General features: G+C 42.8%; 1 protein-coding gene across 3 annotated transcripts in view; it reads right to left on the bottom strand.

The window, feature by feature from the left end:
* Positions 1-18426, bottom strand: part of SEMA5A (semaphorin 5A) — a 976513-nt gene that overhangs the window by 859230 nt on the left and 98857 nt on the right. For 2 of the 3 annotated variants that reach the window (XM_030205332.1, XM_030205321.1), the window contains exon 2: positions 9971-10070. The exons of the other annotated variant lie outside the window; for it this stretch is intronic. The gene's annotated coding sequence lies outside the window, so the exon portion shown is untranslated. The remainder of the gene's footprint in view (positions 1-9970; positions 10071-18426) is intronic. 3 annotated transcript variants of the gene reach the window in all.

Here is an 18426-nt window from a genome sequence, read left to right as displayed (position 1 = left end):
GGTGGTAAGGGCTCAGGCCATAAATAGGTGTGCACTAGTTTTAATATTAGTGCAGGCCCATTTCCCGGCCCATTAAAAAACTGCCTTTTTCCCAGCCACGTAAAAAATGGCCCCGTGCACCCCTAAAAGACGTGCCCACACTACCACAGGCCACTTTTTATCTCAGCTTTGTAAAAGGACCCTTACTAAGGTATTCATTAACCAGCAGTATTCAGGTACCACAGATTAGTGAATCCTACAGTAAGTCTTTCTGTACTAAAGCAGCACACATAAAGAGCAATTCTATAAACCAGCTGTTCACACTTACACTGTGTTATGTCTTAACCGTTCAGAATAATGGCATATGCATTGGCAAATTCTGTTTAAATGCTATTCTGTAAATATCCACTTAACATATTTGCAAGGAGGGCTTACATAGGGGAGGAGCATGGGTGTGACATAGGCAGGCTCCAATTTCTGCACGCAGGAGGTGGTGGAGATGAAAATGGTAACGGACTTCAAAAATGCATGGGTTAAACATAAAGGAATTCTGTTCAGAAGGAATGGATCTTCAGAAGCTTAGTGGAGATTGGGTGGCAGCACCGGTGGTGGGAGACGGGGCTAGTGCTGGGCAGACTTCTACAGTCTGTGCCCTGAAAATGGCAGATACAAATCAAGGTCAGGCATATACATAAAGTAGCACATATGAGTTTATCTTGTTGGGCAGAGTGGATGGTCCGTAGAGTTCTTTCTCTGCCGTCATCTACTATGTTACTATCAGGCTTATTTTCGAAAGAGAAGGGCGCCCATCTTCCGACACAAATCGGGAGATGGGCGTCCTTCTCTCAGGGTCGCCCAAATCAGCATAATTGAAAGCCGATTTTGGGCGTCCTCAACTGCTTCCCGTCGCAGGGACGACCAAAGTTCACGGGGGTGTGTCGGCACCGTAGCGAAGGCGGGACAGGGGCGTGATTAGGAGATGGGCGTCCTGGGCCAATAATGGAAAAAAGAAGGGCATCCCTGATGAGCACTTGGCCAACTTTACTTGGTCCATTTTTTTTCATGACCAAGCCTCAAAAAGGTGCCTGAACTGACCAGATGACCACCGGAGGGAAACGGGGATGACCTCCCCTTACTCCCCCAGTGGTCACCAACCCCCTCCCACCCTAAAAAAAAACTTAAATTTTTTTTTTTTGCCAGCCTCTAATGTCATACTCAGCTCCATGACAGCAGTATGCAGGTCTCCGGAGCAGTTTTAGTGGGTGCAGTGCACTTCAGCCAGGCAGACCCAGGCCCATCCCCCCTACCTGTTACACTTGTGATGGTAAATGTGAGCCCTCCAAAACCCACCCGAAATCCACTGTACCCACATGTAGGTACCCCCCCTTCACCCCTTAGGGCTATGGTAGTGGTGTGCAGTTGCGGGGAGTGGGGGGGTTTTTTTGGGGGGGGGAGGGTTGGGAGGCTCAGCACACAAGGTAAGGGAGATATGCACCTGGGAGCAATTTAGGAAGTCCACTGAAGTGCCCTCTAGGGTGCCCGGTTGGTGTCCTGACATGTCAGGGGGACCAGTGCACTAAGAAATTCTGGCTCCTCCCACAACCAAACGGCTTGTATTTGGTTGTTTTTGAGATGGGCGTCCTCGGTTTCCATTATGGCCGAAAACCGGGGACGACCATCTCTAAGGTCGACCATCTCAACATTTGGGTCAACCATCCCTAAGGTCAACCTAAATGTTGAGATTTGGGCGTCCCCGACCGTATTATCTAAATGAAAGATGGATGCCCATCTTGTTTCGATAATACGGGTTTCCCCGCCCCTTCACAGGGCCGTCCTGCGAGGACGCTCTCATGAAAACCTGGGCACCCCTTTCGATTATGCCCCTCCACGTTACTATTTAGACACCCACTTACACCAGTTCTATGGCTGGTGTAATTGCGGGTGCCTACATATTAGATGCACTAAAATTGAGTTCTGCTAGTATTTTATAACAGAATCTGCGTGGCCTCAGGGTGCCTAAATGGAGACACCCAATTATGGAATTACCCTCTAAACTCACTAATATAGTACAGGTTAGTAAATAGAGGGCTTAGATCATAGGAGCTGATTTTTCACAATGATTGACATCACCCATACTTGGACAAAGTGACGAATGTAACTCACCTCGCGTTACCAATGAAAAGGGGTAAGCGAAACCCAAAATACAGCAAGATGATGGGTTGCTAGGGATATTTGTGGCTCGTGTCTTGCTAAATTTGGGATTTTTTTTTTATTTCCAAAAGAAGAAAAGACAAGCAAACCCACAAGGAATAGAGCAAGCCAAACAGAACAGGGGAATGACTAAGGCAATGAGGCAGGAGACACAGTTCAGTCTTTACTGGCAAAAGTCCACAGGAAGCAGAGCAGAATAAACTTCCTGAGCACCTACGTCTTGCCCCATCCTTGGCCACCTTTAAATCTAGACTGAAAGCCCACCTCTTTAACATTGCTTTTGACTCGTAACCACTTGTAACCACTCGCCTCCACCTACCCTCCTCTCTTCCTTCCCGTTCACATTAATTGATTTGATTTGCTTACTTTATTTATTTTTTGTCTATTAGATTGTAAGCTCTTTGAGCAGGGACTGTCTTTCTTCTATGTTTGTGCAGCGCTGCGTATGCCTTGTAGCGCTATAGAAATGCTAAATAGTAGTAGTAGTAGTAGTAGCAGTAAAATCACCAGAAAGTCAGCATTCATAATACATAGGCTCTACATGGTCCATGTTTCGGCTTAAGTCTTAATCAGGAGTGAGAAGGAGAACAGATGGCATGGATGGGCAGACTGGACAGGCCATATGGTCTTTATCTACCTACATGCTTTCTATGCCTCCACTCAGCACCTCTGTGATGCCTTAATCCCACTATCCTCAAGCTGGTTTACTTTTTTAGTGTGTCTTATGTGGATTTAGCACACCCCTTTTTCAGTAGTGGCTCAGGCTGAGTTATATTCAGAAAAAGTATAACCTTGGAGGGCTTACAATCTCAGGTGGCAAAATTATAAAGTGGCACCTAAATTAATTAGCCCCAATTCTATAACAGGGTGAGAGTGTACCAATCTATTATAGAATACAAATGCAAATTTGGTGCGCTGAAATTTAGGCGCAACTGCTTACACAGGTCAATGGCTGGCATGTGTGCCTTGCAATGAGCTCAACCGATAGTATTCTATGAGCTATGCGCATTGCTAGACAGAATGCCCATGGATACAGCCCTCTTGTGATTACACGCTTGAATTGGTTATTACTCTATTTACCATTAACCTTCTCTTTGCTTCATGTACAATTTCTCTTTCATAATAGATTTTCTAAATGTTAAACATCCATAGCTATCCCAGTATGTTTATAATATTGTATTGTAAAATTGGATCGTTACAACAAATTACTTTCTTATACATTATTCTTTGTTATGCATCCTATACTGTTTATTGTAAGCCACATTCAGCTCAAACTTGTTTGGGATAATGTGAGATATAAATGTCACAAATAAATGAATAAATAAATAAGGCGCCTAAAAAATCTATGCAGTAAATATTTCTGCCTAAGCGTATTTTATAAGCAGCGCCTAGATTTAGGTGCGGTATATAGAATAAGCTTAGTTAATATCCCAGCGCCTAAAACTATGCGCCTCCATTTACACCAACAAAAAACGTGGCATAAATCCCTGTGTGCAGATTTGCGCACACTGGGCCATACACTATAACTACATGCTTAAATTTTAGAATGCCTACAAAATGCCCATAGCCATGCCCCTTTTGAACTATATGCACTAGAATTTAGGCGCAGTTCATTACAGAATACGCTTAGCGAGTTGTGCGCGTAAATTCTAATTATTGCCAATTAGTGTTGATTATGGCTTGTTAAGTGTTATTATCAATGTTGATTAGCTTGTTAGCTATTATAGAATACGCCTGGATTTCGGTGCGGATCTCTAGGCGCTAAATAGAATATATATGTCACGTTTATAGAACAGCACCTAGCACTGGTGTAACTGGCAATCACGCACATAGGACAGCTATTCTATGAACTCGGCATGCCTTATAGAATTCACTTTTAAGTTTGTTCCTGAGGCAACAGAGAGTTAAGTGACTTGCTCAAGATCACGAGGAGGAGCAGCAGTGGGATTTGAATTGGGCTTCCCTGGTTGTCAGCCCAACTCTCTAACCACTAGGCTGCTCCTCCACGCCATCTGAAGAATACTGCCTTTTGTTGAGTCAGTTCATCCATCTGTCTATCAATTTGTCTGTCCATACGTATAATTAGGGTTTATGATTTTAGGCTTTAAACGATAAACTCTCCTGGTGCAAAAATTTTGAAAGAGGTGCTTATACTCCACTTCCCCCAGTACTCATCACTCCTGCTGTGCCTTGTCTTGTATCCTCCGCTCAGGTTTTGTGCCTTTTCAGTGATGACAGCTCCTTAGTGTCACAAATGTGCATATTTCATTCTACTGGAAAAGGTGCCCAGCAACAGTACCTGTGGTGCAGAATCACCAATAAACACTGATTTTTTGTACTCTCAAAACACACCTGATTATTCGGAAAAGAAACACCTAAATATACAATTCATAAACAGCTTTACAGACAATCGGGATAATATTTGAATCACTAGCAGGAAGCTGCAGATAAAAGACGCTTAAGCAGCCTTTGCACCATGAGTGATCTTTATTTTATGGGAGGCAAAGAGAAGGGGGGGGGGGGGGGGGGTAGCATAGCCACGGATGGGCCTGGTTTGGTGGCAGGCCCAGGCCCACTTTGGACTCAGGCCCACCCAGAAGTAGCATACCTATGACATGGCTCGTGGGGATCACCAAGCCCTGCCAACTGAAAATTCTCAAAACCTCTCCCTCTCCTGTACCTTTTAAATAGCAGATCTTTGCCAGCAGTGACTGATACACACTGCTTGTGCCAGCCCCACAGCCTTGCCTCTGACACAACTTCCTGTTTCCACATAGGTGGGAGTATGTCGGAGGGAAGGCTGGCATGAGCAGTGTGTATCAGTCACTACTCACTGCCAGTAAGAATCTGCTGTTTAAAAGGTATGCAGTGCATGGCATTGGGGGTCAGGTTGGATGAGAAACAATGTGGCCTGCAGGCAGGAGAGGGAGAGAATGAATCGCCTCTTCTGCACACCCCTCATTGGACCCAGGCCCACCCAAAATTGGGTGTCTGGCTACATCCCCGTGAGAGAGGTGACCAGTCCCTCCCAGCCTGCCTAAAACTGTAAAACACTGGTCTTGCAAGGTCACTGCTTGAACTCTCGGCAGCCATTTTGAATCAGTGCCGGAGAAAGACTGTCTGCAGATGTGCTGGGCAGGAAAGAGGCTCTTTACTGCCCCAAAGAGGTCACTGGACCACCAGGGTACCACAGTAAGATAAAGGAGAGGAGGGGAGGGGTAGTGAATGGAGTCATATGGGTGGAGGGAGGCTGGAAAATTGGGGAGGCGATCTATATGTGGGGGACAGAGGGAATCTGGCTTTCTTTGGGGGGCTCAAAGTGACAGGGGCAGTATGTGGTGTGACAGGGGGTGGGGCGGGGATGCAACATGGGGCTGGGAGGGGTGCGACAGGGAGTGAGGCATGTGTCCTCTTTTTTTTTTTTTTTAGGGCAAATATGGTAACCCTATTCCTGAACTTCTGCCCTGGGACCCAGCATGTGCAGCACCAGTCCTGGTCTGCCCTGATCTTGCTCTGGTTCGGGACAATTTTACTTTGAATTTGCACCAAGTTTGTCTTGGCCTTTGGTCCAGATATGCCAGAGGGTGGTTTTCAATGGAATTCACTTGGAGGAAGGAAAGCTGAGTAGCAGAGTGGCTCAGGGATCGGTGCTGGGTCTGATTCTGTTCAGTATATTTGTGAGTGACATTGCAGAAGGATTAAAAGGTAAGATATGCCTATTTGCAGATTATACCAAGATTTGTTACAGAGTAGACACCTCGGAGGAAGTGGAAAACGTGAAAAGGGATCTGCAAAAGTTAGAAGAATGGTCTAATGTTTGGCAATTAAAATTTAATGTAAAAAAGTGCAAAATGATACATTTGGGGAGTAGAAACCCAAGGGAGCTGTATGTCCTAGGAGGTGAGAGGCTGATATGCACAGATGGGGAGAGGGACCTTGGGGTGATGGTGTCTGAGCACCTTAAAGCAAAAGAACTGTGTGAAAGTGGTGGCCATAACCAGAAGAATGCTAAGCTACGTTGAGAGAGGAGTAACCAGCAGAAGAAAGGAAGTGTTGATGCCCTTGTACACATCTCTGGTGAGGCCCAACCTGGAGTATTGTGTTCAGTTTTGGAGGCTGTATCTTGCTAAGGATGTAAAAAGACTAGAAGCGGTCCAGAGGAAAGCGACAAAAATGATATTGGGTTTGCGCCATAATACATATGAGAAGAGACTGGAAGACCTAAATATATATAGCCTAGAGGAAAGAAGGGAAAAGGGAGATATGATACAGATGTATAAATACTTGAAAGGTATTATAGAAATAAATCTCTTCCAGAGAAGGGGAAATGATAAAACTAGAGGACATGACCTGAGGTTGCGGTTTGGTAGACTTAGGAGTAATGTCAGGAAATTCTTTTTCATGGAGAAGGTGGTTGATGCCTGAGGGAGAGAGGTAGAGACAAAGTGATGGAATTCAAAAAGGCATGAGATGAACATAAAGGAACTCTATTTAGAAAATAGATGGTAGAAAACAAAAATAAATTTTAACAAAAAAAAACTTAAATGGCTGCAGGGGATGGATATGTGAGTGACGCTTAGACAGCTACTCCGGCTATAAAGATCTAAGGCCAGTGCCAGGCAGACTTTGCAGGTCTGTGTTCTGTATATGGCAATCTGGTTTAGGATAAGCTGGAAAGGGCTTCAATGGCAACTTCAGTAGTTGGAACCGAGGACAGTACTGGGCAAACTTTTATGGTCTGGGTCCTGCAAACGACAAATCGGATTTGGATAGGCTAGAGTAGGATTTGATGGCAACTCCAGTAGGTGGAACATAAGGATTAAGCCAGATGGACTTCTATGGTCTATGTCCCAGAAACACCAGTGGAGGAGTGGCCTAGTAGTTAGAGCACCAGTCTTGATATCCAGAGTTGGCCAGTTCAAATCCTGCTGCTACTCCTTGTGATCTTGGGCAAGTCACTTAACCTCCATTACCTCAGGTACAAAATTAGATTGTGAGCCCCTCCAGGGACAAAGAAATACCCAGTGTGCCTAGATGTAACTCACCTTGAGTTACTACTGAAAAAGGTATGAGCAAATACAAATACCAAAGAGAGACTCCTGATAAAAGTATATAAAATCACATTCATTGTTGATTTAATCATGGTTGGTAAGTTGGTAATGTGTGACTGTTGGGCAGACAGGATGGACCGTCCAGGTTTGCTGTCATTTACTATGATTTAATTCCTTTGGCTGATTTTAATTTTCCAGTTTTTGTTTTGGTTCATTTTTCCATGGATTTATATACCATTTAAAGAATGTATATCACATATTCTCTATTCCAAGTAGGATCCTGGGTCGAGAGCAATATAAAACCAAAATAATAATCACGGCTCCACTATACTTCTGTTCTAGCTGAATATACTAGAACATGGCACAAATAGAGAAACAGTTGATTTGCATTGTGTTTAAAAGCATAACATTTTTTTCCATTTTATCCATATGTCTTGCAACATGTTCGTTGTTTCATACCACTGCTGAGCAATTCAACAGCACTGCATAGCTGCCAATGTGGCACTAAGGCCAGTTCCAAACTAAGGAATGAACATATGCAACAAAATCAAAGTGATCGCCCATGTGGAATTCTACAGCAAGTAACTGCAGATGGTCCCTGGCAACAGAAGAGCAGCCAGTATAAATTATCTCATGCCTGGGTGATCCTGGCCAACGTCACTCTTCACCTTACAGCAAGTAAGAGTACAAGACCTTCAGGTTGCACCTGTTTAGCAAACCTCTAATATATCTGTGGATAGTTTTCCTTCACTTCATCCATCTTCCTAGCTTCTCATCTCTAATCTCCGCTGCATAACGTTAGGCACGACAGGGATTTGATTCCGCTGTGCAAACATCTCACATAAGGCAACTGAGCATCTGTTTATTTGGCTCTCATGATGGCTTCAAAGATATTACTGGTAAGATTTTAGTCATTTTCCTTGAATGATAATGAGAACATTCCAAAATGCAGTGCTGAAATACCATGGATGGAGCTGAAAAGGGAGCCACAATGTTGCTGATAAAGACATCTACAGGGAAATCACATACATAAGTGATTGAAGGTTAGAAAGTGACTAAGAATTAGTTCTTTTGTACAGTACCGGGAGCTGCTGTGAGAGGTTGCAGCAGCCACAAGGAGACTGCACTCCTATCCCTAAAGACCCCTGTAGAACCACCAGAGAGACAGGTGGGGAGGGGGAGAGGAGGGCTACCTAGATATCAGAAGAGGGAGGGGAGGGGCGAGGGGAGGGACTTAGTAACAGGGAGGTTAGGAGAGAGGCCAGGAGGGAGATTGGGAGGGTTTTAGTTAAAAAACAGATAGGTGGATTCCAGCCAATATTCAGTCAGGGCCCACATAACTCTCTTATGCTGACCCCACTGAATATCGGCCGAGCCCGCATAAACTCCGGCAGCTCACACTTTGCCCCAATATTCAGTGACGGACATGGCCCAATATTGAATATTGAGGGCTAATTCAGCCAGTGATGGTAAGCATTTTAAAAAACCGCTGACCGCCGGTGGCTGAATATTGGGGGATAAGTTCTTTAGGGAAAGAACAAGCACTGAATACTGCATATTGTACTTCCTTTCCTGTAAGTACTTATTTTATTGTTTGTAAACCGCCTTGATTGCTTTGTTACAAAGGTGGTACATTAAGTTCAATAAACATTAACATAAACAAACCTCTAACAGTGCTATAAAAATGTTCAACATTATTATTATAATCTGTAACTTGATTGACTTGTTGGGCTCTTCCAGATACTCACCTAGATCAAATTTTAGCAGACTGTGAGGGGACTGTGTTTTTTTTTTAATTTATTAAGCATTTATGACCTAAGCGGTTTACAATTTTCTTTTTCAGGTACTGGTAATGTCCCTAATGGGCTCACAATTTAATATTATATTGGAGATGACTAGTCAATAGTTATCAGCACAAGTGAATCTCTGTGCACGGCACGCCCTAATGCAAAACAAATGGCGGCAGCAAAGTGATGTCTCCATATATGCTGTTTCCAAAACCCATATCCTCCTCGTCAGCTCACCTATTACTTCTCTGATGCTTCATATTTGTATCTTACTTCTTGTTCCCTTTCATTAATTGGCCCAATTTTATTGTTTGATTGTTAGGTTTTCGTACTCGTTTTGGAAAAAAAATTGGTATGCACCCTTTTGTTATGGAGACATCTTTTGTTTGAAAAATTCCCTTCTTTGAGAATTTCTTGTGCTCCCGTCATATCTAACACAGATTAGTGCGATACCTGCAGGAAGTTCTAAAAAGCATTATCAGCACCCCTGCAAACTTGCACTCATAGAACAGAGCATGGGCGAGTATGTGGGGTCTTCAAAACTTTTAAACAAGGAATCGGCAACCCCTGGCACATGTGCCATCACCTGGCAAGTGAGATCATTTCTGTCAGCCTGATGCTCCTTCTCTACTTTAGACCTTCAATTCCTATCACCTTCAAAGACTCCTGATCCCTCACTCCCATCTATGTAACCGAACCCTGCAGCAGGCAGCAGTATCTAAAGCAAGCAGTGGGTCTAAGAGAGTACATCCTCAAAGGATCTTGGAGTGTAGGTGAGATAAGGTGGGCATTTCATGCTTTTGATACTGCCATAAGAGGGAGGGAGGGATATGAGGTAGGGAGGTCTGGAAACCAGACCACAGCAGGATTCTTTTGTGGCAGACCATCCTCCTTTATCTCTGATCTCCACTCAAGATAAGATTCCATCAAAAAGTCCCTTACCTTTCCCCCTCCTCCTTCCCACTTGATGTTGGAAATATCAGCATTCAGATAAAAAGGGGGACAGCAATGGTTTTTTGTTGTTGTTTTTTACAGGAATAATCTGGAATAAAAATACAAATCAGAATGAAAAATGGAAACCTTTCGATAGTTTGCTTTAACTGCCAAATGAATTATCTACAAGATATTATCCTGGCAGTGATGTTTTAATCACAAGCTTTACTCATGTTGAAAATTTCATTTATTCATCTAATTATATGGGGACTGCACTAAAAAATGTAGGGTCTAAAAAGTTGCCTTCTTTGCTTCGAGGGCAAACTGTTGTCTTCTTGCATGAAGGAGATGCAGACACTGTGACCTATTATCTTTTTTCTTCAGACGCAAACCTAAGCCCAAAACCTTCCTTATCTGCTTTGTTTAGACTTGTTCTGGCCCTGAAAGCAACTTGCACAAGTAGGAACTGATGCACAGTGCTTGGACCCTGCAGGCCTACAATGCGAGTTCACAGCATCTTTTTGATCAGAAGCCAGCAAGGGTGGTTAGAATTTGAGAGACAAAGAAGGAAGGAAAATACATGTCTTCAGGTCAATCTAATCAACAGTTATATACATTACATGGAATACAGCAACACTTTACTGCATGTTTAGTAATGTTTTCAACATATGGAGGCGTATTTTCAAAGCACTTAGACTTACAAAGTTCCTTAGCAATCTATGGAACTTTGTAAGCAAGTGCGAATGAATCCCGTGGTCACAGATTTCCCAAATATCCCTTCTCTACTTAAGGTGAATCAATCAGAAAAGTATTTGCCATCGAATTATAAAGAATTCTGATGCAAAAATACAAAAAAAGCCAGGGTTCCACCCCAATGAAACCCTGTAACCTTGAACAAGTCACTTCACCTTCCATTTCCCGAGATACAAGTTAATGGATAATATCCTAAAAGAAAAATCTATAAACCATTATGAAGACGGACTTAGGAAAATCCACTTCTTATTTCTAGGATAAGCAGCATAAAATCTGGTTTACTGTTCTAGAATCTTGCCAGGTAACTGTGACCTGAATTGGCCACTGTTAGAAGCAGGATACTGGACTTGACGGACCTTCGGTCTGTCCCAGTATGGCAACACCTATGTTCTTATGTTCCATTTATACAGGGAAATATATCCGTATCTGAATTTGTAGTTCATCTGCAGCTTAGACCTGGCAAAGGCAAGCAATTCAATATAGAATTCAAATCCAAAAAATCCACTCAATGATCTTAGCAAGGACAAGAGCTCCTGTCTGCCCTTCCAGTGACTACTGCAGCTGAATTTTATATCGTGCTTTTCTGTTGCTGGTTAACTCAGTGCCCAGCTCTTGTATTATCACTAGAGATTTTACGATGTGACAATGGAAAGAGTCTGAAAATGTGATATATTTGTACTGGGCTGACCTCAGTTGCACATCCACCACATGAAAGAAATTTCTTCTATCTAGATTAAACATCAGCACTCAAATTCACTCATAGATCACCCAGAGGTTGGTAAATAAGTATGTATTTTAAATCTTTCTATCTGATTGATGAACAGCGGTCAACATACTTATCCTGATGCACATGAGATCCATCAAAAACAAATTAAGTTTTGTTATAGGTCAACAGAAACATTTGTTAAATAAGCTCTTTCAGCTAAAAAAAAAAAAAACCTGCTACAGCTGATTAAAAAAATAATAATAAAACATCTGAAAATGTTGGACAGCCCATGCACCAAATTTATAGTACACGGAAGTTGAACAAATTATATTATACAAGATAGTTCAGTTTCTTTATTTTATTAATTTAAATGCTTTTTTCTGAGTTTGCAAGCAAATTGCTTGATTTATTAATACATTTATAGTGCCTCAAGAAAAGAACAGGAAAACAAATTTCATTTTAAGTAATGTACTTTCATTTGCAATGTCACGAGAGATGTAGGACCTGTTTAGAACTAATTTTTCATACATTATTTCCAAACCACATAAGCAATCTGACTAATATTCGGAAGCCCAGGGAACATATTTAAAATCATTTGCATTTTTATTGTAGTGGACATCTATACAAATAAAATTGCCCTAACTCTAAAATTAGGTTCACTATTGAAAAGAAAACATTTTCTCAGATCTTACAAATGCACACATAACTGGGGAAATTCTATAACATGGATACCTACATTTACATGCCAAATATGCAGATTTCCATGTCATAGGTGCACACAGTAACACTAGCCATATGGCCGGCTTAAGTTCTTGCTTCAAACTTATATGCACGTGTCTCACCTGTTATGATAGTATTCTATTTATCCCAAACTAAACCCAGGGTATTATTAATAGTCAACAGAAGGACATGTGCTAAAATACTTAACAAATGAAAATCCTGGTTAACAGGGTGCCAAAAATCAGCTATTTACTATGTTAAAATCAATGAGATTGATATTAGGGGGTTCTAAGAGTTATAACTCACTCATGTGGAGTACTCACTACGGGACCCTCTTACTAAGCCGCGTAAGCGTCTATGCATGCTCAACGCGCGCCAATTTGGACTGCCCGGCTACCACGTGGCTCTTGCGGTAATTTCATTTTTGGCACGCGTCTGATATGCGCAACCGAAAAATAATTTTTATTTTCTGGCACATGTCCACTACGCATGTCAAGTGGCATTTGGCTAAGTCAATGGCTGGCGGTAAGGTCTCAGACCCAAAATAGACACGCGCCAATTTTTATTTTGCCGCACGTCCATTTTCAGCAAAAGATTTTTTAAAGGCATTTTTTGCAGACACGTTAAAAATGGATCTGCATGTGCCCAAACCATACACCTACACTACCGCAGGCCATTTTTCAGCACACCTTAGTAAAAGGAGCGCTTCATATGGAGTACCTCCTAGAGGGTGGATAAGTAAAAAAACATAAGGGGAGTTCAATGATTGAGAAATGTATCCATCCTCTAGGAGGTACTCCATATGTGTAGTGAGTACTCCGCATGAGTGAGTTGTAACTCTGAGAACTCCCTGATATCAAGCTCATCGATTTTAACATATTGTAAATAGCTGATTTTTGGCAACCTGTTGACCAGTATTTTCATTTGTTAAGTATATTAGCACATGTCCTTCTGTTGATTATTGATAATACCCTGGTTTTAGATTGAGATTTATAGTTTGATTACCGGTGGTTCTCATTGGGATTTTTTGTATAGTATTCTGTTTATAGCAGGGATTCTCAAAACATCCAACCAGTCGAGTTTTCAGGATATTCACAATGAATGTGCATGAGATAAATTTGCTGGCACTGCAAATAGGTGAAAGTTCCACCCTAAACTCACCTCCAGGAACCCCACTGAGGCTATGTACTGTAGGATACTCCGCGTGCCTGAGCCAGCAGCCCAGGATAAGGCATTCAGGGTCAAGGCACCCAGTAATACCTGGGTCCAGGGAAGCATTCAGTGGCATCCCTCTTTCTGCTGCCATCTTGAACAATGGTGGTACCTGATCTCTAGCGGCACATTAGAGCACACTGCTAGAAATCAGTTTGCCAAATAAGGAATTGCTTCAGAATGAATGTCTTATGATAGTGGCTCTCAAACTCGTCACTTACATTATATGCAAATCTCTGTCATGTATATTCATTAATCTCAACTATTTCACTTGTTGATACACTTCTTCAGAAAAAGAACTGTTAATCATAATTTCTGCAAAATCTTTATTCAGTATAAATATCCTTAAGATTTAAAAATATTCCCTAACAATGCCCTTATAAGACCCTCTAAAATTCCTGGGGCTAAATAGCATGCAACAATAATCACCAGTTGCCAAAGCAGAATACTTGTCATTCATTAAGAATGGAAACTTAACAAAAATTCTTAAGCTGAACTATTGTTGACCCAGGCATTGCATGCTATAACAAAAAAAAAAAAAACACTTTAAAATCACATCTAAAGCAACCTCCCCCCCCCCCCCCCCCCTCAATCATAACTCCCAGTCTTATGTAATTCAAACGCTTATATTTCTCCAAGGATATGGAACTTTATATCTTTTCAGTATATCTCCTCATCCAATTCCCACCAAAACAGTGGTGTAGCTATGGGTGGGCAGGCCCACCCAGTCTAGTGGTCCCCAAAGCATCTCATTGGCAGTGCCTCATGCCTCTCTCTCTCTCGCCCTCATGGCAGCAGCCTGTCTCTCTCTCTAAATTCCCCAGCCCCGCCCCATCCAGCGATTCCTGTATCAACCTGTGCCAACCTTGCAGGCTTCCCTCTACCGTGTCCTGCCCTTGATGACATAATTTCCTGTTTCTTCACTGGCGGGGATGCGGTAGAGGGAAGCCTGCAGGGCTGGCGCAGGCTGCTTTTTGGAATCGCTGCTGGCGTCGGCTTGCAGGTAGACCAGGGAGGGAGAGAGGAGCAGATGCCAGTGGGGGGGGGGGGGGGAGAGGAAATAGAGGAACGGATGCCGGAAGAGGAGGAAGAGAGGAACAGATGCCGGCCGGGGGGAAGAGTGGAATGGATGCTGGGTAGGGGGGGAAAGAGGAGCGGATGCTAAGCGGGGGGGGGGGAGGGAAGAAGAAACATGTCAATAGAAGGGCAAAGGGAAAGTTTAACAAAAAAACTGTATGTATTGTCAGCGGAGGGGGTGGGACCTGGGAAGGGCCCAACTGGGTTAACTTGGGGCCCACCCAAAATAACAGGTCTGGCTACGCTCCAGCACCAAAACGACTTGTATATATATATTCATACTCGTATATTCATTAGGGATATCCTGAAAACCTGACTGACCGGACAGGTTTGAGAACCACTGCCTTATGTGGCAGACTGACCCCTAGTGATACCCTTTAGCACAATGTTTTTACTGCAGAATTTTCCGTGCTAAAACCATAACTGCATCAGAAATCGAAAATAAACCAAGCTCTAAAGGATAATACAGTTTATTACATCAATGTAAAAGAGTTTAATAAAAAAAGAAAGAAAGAAAGCCAGAATATAAGGCCAAAAGTGGAAGCAACAGCTCCAAAAAACTAGGCAGTAGATATTATGAGTACTCTAGACATCACGCTCTCTTTAAAGGCCTAAAGGGTTTTGGTTTTGTTTGTTTTTGCATTCTGCCTACTTGATGTTGTTCAACTGAGTGCATCTAAAATGTGCCAGCATACAAAAGGAGCTCTGTTATTTTGTTCCGAAATGTCAGTAAGGTGGCTTGCAAAAGGAGGAAAAAAAAAAACCCATTCAGCATGTAAAATTTAGAGGCATATAGACCTGGAAAAATCAACATCACAAACCAACATGAAGTCAGTAGCGGAGAAATGGCAACTAGAAAGGAAAAAGCACAGCTTTACATCGTGAGAAAAGCTTGCTCGTAAATCTGATCTTCCAGTACAGGATGGGGTTGCAGACAGGAAAAGGAATACCTTAAATAAATGGTGAATTTATAGATGTTTAAAGCTACAAACCCTTGCTTTATAGCCATCCTGCTGAGAGCCCTCAGCACTGTCTAAAGGACAAGATAATTATATCTAGCCCTGTTTTCCTGCACTAACAGCCGGAATTCAGAGATTTGGGCACAGGATCCTTCTTCATGCCAGTCCTTTCATTTTAATGCAATTAAAGTATTGTCTAAACAACCAGTTCCAAACCAGGCCTTCTTTCTGTCTCCTTGGCTTTTCCCCATTTGTTTACCCATGTCAGTGTGGAGGAGACAAAGACCCAGAGAGAAACAAAAAAATGCATTCTGCATCCGCTCCCCCACCTCCTTAAAAGTGACTTACTGTGACCATAGTAACCGCTTAACCTGTGCCAATTACATACCAAATGATGGCAGGAGACAAATTTTTATTTACATTTCTAATGTGGGGTTTCTTTACCCACCCTGTTGGCTACATTTGCTGTCACCATGGTACAAGTAAGGCCACTGCTATACATTCCAGGCAGGCGTGCAGAAACTATGGTGATGTGACAGGAAACATGAAACATCAGCTAATGGTTTTAAATGAGATTTCCAAACCAGAGCAACATTGCTATTCCCCCTGCAGCTGTCATATTACCTATGGCCAGTTTAACATCAACACTACTCATCTTCACCGAACACAGATTTTCTTGAAGGATCCATGTGGGTCCCAAGCTTAATGAGCTTTTTTTTCCTTAAGATCCACAACAGGGGAAGAGATAAAACAATCTTCTCTCACTTGCTGCAGCTCAATGGGAAATGGGGCTGGAACCTGACACCATAGGACTTTATTCACAACTACCTGGAGATTTATTTTTTTCCCCTATTTTTTTGTTACATTTGTACCCTGTGCTTTCCCCACTCATGGCAGGCTCAATGCGGCTTACATATACAGGTACTTATTTGTACTTGGGGCAATGGAGGGTTAAGTGACTTGCCCATAGTCACAAGGAGCTGCCTGTGCCGGGAATTGAACTCAGTTCCCCAGGACCAGAGTCCACCACTAGGCCACTCCTCCACTCCTATTTTAAATCCCTTCCCATGGTTTTAGTTTAGTTTAGCAACTGGGGACTGCCCAACCACTAGCAACCTTGGAACTCTCAGTCAGTGCTAGGGGCAGGGGAGGGGTCATTGGTCCAGGCTGCTGAGAAGGGGACTCAGAACAGTTTGGTTCAGGGAGGTTCAGAAAGGTTGGAGATTTGGACTTGACATCCAAGAGGTGTTGGGGAGGTGATCTATGCCTTGGGTGGTGGAGGGGGTGATCTCCGATACTAGCGGATCTTACATGGGGCTCGCTATTTATATGTTGCTGCCACCAAGAATGTAAGATGTTCCCAGCAGCAGCAAAGCAAATTTTATAACTACAGTGGGAGTTACTAAAACTTTCATTTTCTACGCTATCATGTTCAGCCAAGTTTTGACCCATTGACCCTTACGCAGAAAATGAAATGCTGGCCACTGTCAGTCATGGTCCTTGTTTTCATGTGAGCTGGGAAAAAGAGACAACTATGCATCTATGCGTCTAAGTGATATTTCTCTGTTTTTGTTATAAAGCAATTGTGTTAAAGATCCCATTAGTATGGAAGGATTTTCAGCCGATGATTAAGCAATTTAGCTCCATAGGCTTTTAAGCTAGGAGCTCTTTGAGGCTTTTTCCTCCCTCAGTAAAAAGATTTTTATTTTTATGCTTTCTGCCTATAAGAACTTGTTTCATAGTAGTATGCTGTGAATTTTGGAAACAATGACATTTTGAAATATAGTCACATTATCCCATAAATTAAACTTTTGACATTATAGTAGACTTGAGTCTGATCAACATTATTATTATAATTATTTATTCTTTATTCATATTTTTATTAATGGTTTTTGTGTCAAACATAAAACAGACAGAAAATCAAACAAAATTAACAATCTATGGCAAATAAAGAAGCTGAAATAAACGAACAGAGCATTATCAGCGTTCCATCCCTACTTATTTATTGCACTTGTATCCCACATTTTCCCACCTCTTTGCAGGCGCAATGTAGCTTACATCATGGATAATGGAAATGAGAAGAGAATATACATTTGGTGTTACAGAAGGATGTTGGATTGCTTGGTGATGGAATACATGATAGTAATATAATAGAATGCATTAATAACATCTCAAACTCACATCCAATGCATTTTTTCTAGGGAAAAAGGTGCTGGTACTCAAATGCTGGGCCACCCTTCAGGGATGGGGTGATCACTGAGGGACCCATCCCACAATAGCCAGGCCCCCTGCAACAGGTCACAGAATCTATGACAAGGCAGAATTGCAGTGGCGTTCCTAGGGGGGCTGGCACCCGGGGCGGATCGCCGATGCGCCCCGCCCCCCCGGGTGCAGCGCCCCCCACCCCGATGCCATGCGGACCCCCCCCGGCGAAAGGACACCCCCACGAAGGAACCCCTCCCCCCCGCCGGGTGAACGCAGCCGGGGGGGGGGGGGTGCCGCGCGTGCCTTTCCTCTGTTGTTCGATGCTTCTTCTCTGCCCCAGAACAGGAAGTAACCTGTTCCGGGGCAGAGAAGAAGCATCGAACAACGGAGGGCAGGCGCACGCGGCAACCCCCCGGCGGCGTGCACCCGGGGCGGACCGCACCCACCGCCCCCCCCCCCCTAGGAACGCCACTGCAGAATTGGTATGTTCAGCCTGAGCTCTTTCATTAAAACTTGGGGCCCATGGGTCAATTTTAGCAGACAATGGAAAAGGTGTCGGTACTCAGTACCCCCAAGTACCCTCTCAAAAAAGCCATGCACATCACAATATCCTGCAAAATAATTACCTACAATAGTACATATCCTTCAACATGCTTTATAACAAATATAAACATCTTATTAATAAAACAGGTAAATGCCTTTGAAATAGCAGTTTAAATATGTAGCCTAAGAAATTTATTATTAAAAAAATACTGACTTCTAACACTGCACACTGGACTATCATGCTATTAATTAATTAATTTGTTACATTTGTATCCCACATTTTCCCACCT

This window comes from Microcaecilia unicolor, chromosome 1, assembly GCF_901765095.1.
Source record: "Microcaecilia unicolor chromosome 1, aMicUni1.1, whole genome shotgun sequence".
Taxonomy (NCBI): Eukaryota; Metazoa; Chordata; class Amphibia; order Gymnophiona; family Siphonopidae; genus Microcaecilia; species Microcaecilia unicolor.
Note: the sequence above shows the minus strand (reverse complement) of the source record. Positions and strands in the feature narration are given on the sequence as shown.